Here is a 7,380-nt window from a genome sequence, read left to right on the forward strand (position 1 = left end):
ATCCTAATTTACATTAAACACCATCTCTGACTCAGAAAAAAAATTGTCCAGGATTTCAATATTATTAACATTGGCACTTTTGTTTGTGAATTATTTTGGATTGTAGTTGGTGGCCAAGCTTTTCCTAAAGTGTTTGTCTAAAAAAATGCTCATCATATTTGGTCAATGTCTATAAAATGTGGAGCTTTTATTCTATTATAGCTTTTGAAATGGAATCAATTTTTTGTGAATTGTTTTTAAAAAAAATTATGAAGTTGATTTTTGTTGAGCCTGTGACTTTTGTCACAGAAAGCTCAACATAGGGATAGTGATCCGCTGGTGCCGTTAGCTAACTTCGTAAAAGCTTTATATTTTAGATTGTAGAAGGCTTGATTGCTTCATATTTTGTATATGGATGCCTCATGTTACGAAGTATCCATCAGTCACATGTCCAATGTCCTTAGCCTTTCTCTCTGGGCACTTGTTCAGTGACAAAAAAAAGTTCAGATTTTTTGTTATGTTAAATTCTCTCTTATTATAAGTAAAAGGATAACTATATTTGGTATGTGTGCACCTTGCTAGGTCTTCATGCCCTTCAGACAGTTTTCACTTGACCTCGACCTCATTTCATGGATCAGTGAACAAGGTTAAGTTTTGGTGGTCAAGTCCATATCTCACATACTATAAGCAATAGGTCTAGTATACTCAGTGTATGGAAGGACTGTTAGGTGTACATGTCCAACTGGCAGGTGTCATCTGACCTTGACCTCATTTTCATGGTTTAGTGGTTATAGTTAAGTTTTTTGTGTTTTTGTCTGTTTTTCATATACTATATGCAATAGGTCTACTATATTTGGTGTATGGAATAATTGTAAGGTGAACTTGTCTAGCTGGCAGGTGTCATCTGACCTTGACCTCATTTTCATGGTTCAGTGGTTAACGTTAAGTTTTTCAGTTCTGGTCTTTTTTTCTAATACTATATGCAATAGGTCATCTTTATTTGGTGTATGGAAATATTTTATGATCTATATGTCAGTAGTGCAGGTTTTATTTGACCTTGACCTAATTTTCATGGTACATTGGTCAATGTTTAGTTTACTTGGTTAATGATAAGTTTATGTGACAGTTGTAATAAAGCTTTATATTAAGGACTATCAACATAACATCAATGATTAGTAAAGAAGGCAAGACATTTCAGCGTGTGCACTCTTGTTGAGGGTATATTTGCCAAAATGTACCATTTTTTTTATTGATGTCAATTTGCACTCATTATAGACATTTCAAACTTAACTCACTTGAATCAAACAAAACAACATAAAAGAAATAGATGTGAGTTACAAGCTTTATTGTAGATTCTGCTATATTTTGTGGCAGAAGCGAGACATGGGATAAGCATTCTGTGATTGTCATTAACAATATTTAGGTTAAGACCTGGTTCAAAGGCTTTTTATACGACCGCAAATTTTGAAAAAATTTTCGTCGTATATTGCTATCACGTTGGCGTCTGCGTCGTCGTCGTCGTCGTCGTCGTCCGGCGTCCGAATACTTTTAGTTTTCGCACTCTAACTTTAGTAAAAGTGAATAGAAATCTATGAAATTTTAACACAAGGTTTATGACCATAAAAGGAAGGTTGGTATTGATTTTGGGAGTTTTGGTCCCAACATTTTAGGAATAAGGGGCCAAAAAGGGCCCAAATAAGCATTTTCTTGGTTTTCGCACCATAACTTTAGTTTAAGTTAATAGAAATCTATGAAATTTTGACACAAGGTTTATGACCACAAAAGAAAGATTGGGATTGATTTTGGGAGTTTTGGTTTCAATAGTTTAGGAATAAGGGGCCAATAAAGGGCCCAAATAAGCATTTTTCTTGGTTTTTGCACAATAACCTTAGGTTAAGTAAATGGAAATCTATGAAATTTAAACACAATGTTTATGACCACAAAAGGAAGGTTGGTATTTATTTTGGGAGTTTAGGACCCAACAGATAGGAATTAGGGGCCAAAAAGGGACCCAAATAAGCATTTTTCTTGGTTTTCGCACTATAATGTTAGTATAAGTAAATACAAATCTATGAAATTTAAACACAAGGCTTATGACCATAAAAGGAAGGTTGGTATTGATTTTGGGAGTTTTGGTCCCAACAGTTTAGGAAAAAGGGGCCCAAAGGGTCCAAAATTAAACTTTGTTTGATTTCATCAAAATTGAATAATTGGGGTTCTTTGATATGCCGAATCTAACTGTATATGTAGATTCTCAACTTTTGGTCCCGTTTTCAAATTGGTCTACATTAAGGTCCAAAGGGTCCAAAATTAAACTTAGTTTGATTTTGACAAAAAATGAATCGGTTGGGTTCTTTGATATGTTGAATCTAAAAATGTACTTAGATTCTTGATTATTGAAGTTTTTTTGGTCCAGTTTTCAAATTGGTCTACATTAAGGTCCAAAGGGTCCAAAATTAAACTTTGTTTGATTTCATCAAAAATTGAATCCTTGGGGTTCTTTGATATGCCAAATCTAACTGTGTATGTAGATTCTTCATTTTTGGTCCTGTTTTCAAATTTCAAATTCTACATTAAAGTCCAAAGGGTCCAAAATTAAACTAAGTTTGATTTTAACAAAAATTGAATTCTTGGGCCTCTTTGATATGCTGAATCTAAACATGTACTTAGATTTTTGATTATGGGCCCAGTTTTCAAGTTGGTCCAAATCAGGATCTAAAATTATTATATTAAGTATTGTGCAATAGCAAGTCTTTTCAATTGCACAGTATTGTGCAATGGCAAGAAATATCTAATTGCACAATATTGTGAAATAGCATATTTTTTTTTAATTAGAGTTATCTTTCTTTGTCCAGAATAGTAAGCAAGAAATATCCTATTTGTGCAATAGCAAGAATTTTTTTTAATTGGAGTTATCTTTCTTTGTCCAGAATCAACTTAAATCTTTGTTATATACAATATACAATGTATATACACTTTTTACTACCAACTGATAAATTTAAATAATCTTTACCATTCAGTGATAACAAGCAGTTTTTTTACATCTTAATATTTTATGATGTATTTAAATGAGTAGTTATTGTTGCAAACTCCATTAGAAATTTGAATTGATATCAGTTTTGAAAAAGGGAAACGGGGATGTGAAAAAAAAGGGGGGGGGGGTTAAATTTTTCTCATTTCAGATTTCATAAATAAAAAGAAAATTTCTTCAAACATTTTTTTGAGAGGATTAATATTCAACAGCATAGTGATTTGCTCAAAGGCAAAAAAAACCTTTTAAGTTCATTAGACCACATTCATTCTGTGTCAGAAACCTATGCTGTGTCAACTATTTAATTTTAGATTTAAAAAGTTTGAAGAAGAAATCTTTAATTGATTTGTAAAATCTTGGCATTTGTTTTGTGTAAAAAAAAACCATGTAATGTCAAAAATTTGATCACAATCCAAATTCAGAGCTGTATCATGCTTGAATGTTTTGTCCATACTTGCCCCAACTGTTCAGGGTTCGACCTCTGCGGTCGTATAAAGCTGCGCCCTGCGGAGCACCTGGTTAAACACCTGTTTAAATCTGGAATTTTGGTTTATTTTTTTCTGTATTTTATGGACATAGATTTTGGCAGTCAACATTAGAAATTTCACATGATTTTCTCAATTATTATGAATTAAAAGACAACTATATTTAGTATGTAGAACCCATGCAAGGTGTACATGTCCATCTTACAATTATTCCATAAACCAAATATAGTTGACCTTTAGCCTATAGTATCCAAGAAACAGACAAAAAAAACCACAAGAACATTTACCTGTACAATTTATGTCAGATAAACCTAACCAGACGGACATGTACACCTTACAATCATTCAATACACCAATAGTTGACCTATTTCTTATAGTATTTAAAAAACACAAAAAAAGCTTTATATAGAGCAATGAACCATGAAAGTGAGGACACAGTTCAGGAGAAAGCTAGCAGACTGATATTTACATCATACAATTAGGCAGATGAACAATGTTGCAACATAAGGTATGACATATAGGTCTTCAATACCCTGAAATATTAAGCTTTATTCAGTGCTTACATTACTGGATAGTAATCCCTGTCACCCATACTGTGATGAAAGGAGACTTGATAAATGGTTCTTTAGTGATTGCACAAAAACAACATTAATTTACTTTTGGGATTCATTCAAGGCCTTTTGAAAATTGCTTCAATTGATATTTTATAGTGTGTCTTTCTATGTTGTGATATTGTTTCAGGTTGAGTGAAGGATGGCGCCTATTAAAACATTTAAAATCAGCTGCATTTGTTTGCATCACAAGTCAGGAACCTGATGTTCAGTGGTTGATGTGGTAAATAAGTGTTTTTAGCTCACCTGACCAGAAAGGTCAAGTGAGCTTTTCTCATCACTTGGCCTCCGTCGTCCGTAAACTTTTACAAAAATCTTCTCCTCTGAAACTACTGGGACAAATTCTACCAAACTTGGCCACAATCATCCTTGGGATATCTAGATTTAAAAATTTGTGGCGTGACCCGTCAAACCAACCAAGATGGCCGCCATGGCTAAAAATAGAACATAGGGGTAAAATGCAGTTTTTGGCTAATAACTCAAAAACCAAAGCATTTAGAGCAAATCTGACATGGGGTTAAATTGTTTATCAGGTGAAGATCTATCTGCCCTTAAATTTTCAGACGAATCGGATAACCTGTTGTTGGGTTGCTGCCCCTGAAATGGTTATTTTAAGGAAATTTTGCAGTTTTTGGTTATTATCTTGAATACTATTATAGATAGAGATAAACTGTAAACAGCAATAATGTTCAGCAGAGTAAGACCTACAAATAAGTCAACATGACCAAAATTGCCAGTCGACCCCTTAAGGAGTTATTGCCCTTTATAGTCAATTTTTAACAACTTTTCATCATTTTTTGTAACTTTTCTAAAAATCTTCTTCTCTAAAACTACTTTGCCAAATTTAATCAGACTTGGCGACAATTATCATTGTGGTTTATAGTTTAAAAAATGTGTCCGATGACCCAGCCTACCAAACAAAATGGCCGACATGGCTAAAATTAGAACATAGTGGTAAAGTGCAGTTTTTGCTTTATATCTTTGAAACCAAGACATTTAGGGCAAATCTTTCAAGATTTTAATGTCCATCAGAATAAGATATATCCCCTCACAAATTTTCAGTTGAATCGGACAACCTGTTGTTGGGTTGCTGCCCTTAAATTGGTTATTTTAAGAAAATTTTGCAGTTTTTGGTTATTATCTTGAATACTATTATAGATAGAGATAAACTGTAAACAGCAATAATGTTCAGCAAAGTAAGATCTACAAATAAGTCAGCATGATCAAAATTGTTAGAGGACCCCCTAAGGAGTTATTGCCCTTTAGAGTCAATATTAAACAACTTTTCCTCATTTTTGTAACTTGTATAAAAATCTTTTCTAAAACTACTTGGCCAAATTTAACCAAACTAGGCCACAATCATAATACTAGGGTATCTATTTTTAAAAAGAGTGTCTAATGACCCTGCCTACCAACAAAGATGGCCGACATCAGTAAACACATTAACAGGTGAGCGACACAGGCTCTTGAGAGCCTCTAGTTTTGTTTTTATAAAGATTAGACCATTGGTTTTCCTGTTTGAATGGTTTGACACTAGTCATTTTTGGGGCCCTTTATAGCTAGATGTTCGGTGTGAGCTATTGCTCTGTGTTGAAGGCCGTATTTTGACCTATAATGGTTTACTTTTATAAATTGTGACTTGGATGGTCTCATTGGCACTCATACCACATCTCTTCTTATATCTCTTGATACAATATTTGTAAAGTTCATTCAGACCTTTCAAGAAAATCAAATGGTGTTGGTCAGTGTTCTAAATTCTAACAAGATGAAGTGTTCCATATGAAAAATACAATAGCTATTGTTGTCTATTAAGTTTTTAGATTTCTGCCGTCTGGTTTTACAAAAAATGTCACACCTAGTGATAAAAATATATGTTCCATTTGTTGAAAATCAAACAAAAAGATCTCATACATTTGTTAAACATCACTGGCACCAAAATTGTAAGTATCAAGATAAAACACAAACCTTTTAAAAAGGATATCAAAACTTTTTTTGACAAATATAAGTGACCAATGCTTAAACACCTTTTGATCCTTTCACACGGTCTTACTAACCATTGATTTTATGGTGTAACACCACTAATTCAGGCCCGGCCAGAAAGCACATACCAGAAAGTAGTACATATTTAACACAAAATAGTTCCTACGCATGGACATAACTTTCAATATATATAAGAATATTTTATTAATTTTGGTATCAAATGAAAGCTGCATGACTGGTGATCATTGCAGAACAATTTTTGACTAATAAATTTGAATAATAAAAAAATGGCATGAAATTTAAAAAGGAGGGTACATTTTGCCTTTTTGTCAGATCGGAAGTACCTGTTTTGGTACATCCGAAGTTCCGGGAACCAGTTCTTTCTTATATGCAATGTAAGGTATGTTGATTTATTCAGTACAGGACACTAGAAGGTGTTGCTTTGACATGCAATGACTGTCACTTTATTTGAACTTAAGATAAAAGAGCTGTGACCACTCGAAATTGAGGAATTTAACATGGAAAGCAATGGGGCCATTAATCAGTGGTGTACTTCCTTATATTCAAGGTTTAACTAAAAACATCAAAGAAATCCAGTCAGATTAATGCTGTCAGACACATATACACCTTACTTTTTTTTATACACAAAATATCATTGACCTTTTGCTTATGATAATTGTAAACATACCAAAACAATAAAAACAACATTAAAATGAGGTTGAGGTCAGATGATACCTTCCAGACAGACATATACACCTTACAACTATTCCATAAACCAAATGTAGTTAACCTTTTGCTTAAAGTACTTGAAAATAGATATAAAAAACACAAAAACTTAACATTGACCAATGAACCATGAAAATGAGGTCAAAGTCAGATAATTGGCAGACTGACATGTAACCATTACTGTCATTCCATACACCACATATAGTTGACTAACTGTTTATAATATTTGAAAAATGCACCTAAACAGTTAACTTTAACCTTGATCACTGATCCATGACATGAGGTCGAGGACAGGTGAACCATGTATGACAGAGCAGACAGACATATAAACCCATATATCAAATACGGTTAATCTAAAACTCATAATAAATTCACATGTCAAAAAACTCAATTTTTTTACAAGCAATTGCTGAACCATGAAAATGAAGCCAAGGTCATTGGACATCAGATGGACAGAATCTTTGAGGCATAAGGTATCTGCATACAAGATATGAAGTATTTAGGTCTTTTACCTTCTGAAATATAAAGCATTAAACAAATAATTTACCCAGCCACCGCTGCTGCAGGA

This window comes from Mytilus edulis, chromosome 2 (genome assembly GCF_963676685.1).
Source record: "Mytilus edulis chromosome 2, xbMytEdul2.2, whole genome shotgun sequence".
NCBI lineage: Eukaryota > Metazoa > Mollusca > Bivalvia > Mytilida > Mytilidae > Mytilus > Mytilus edulis.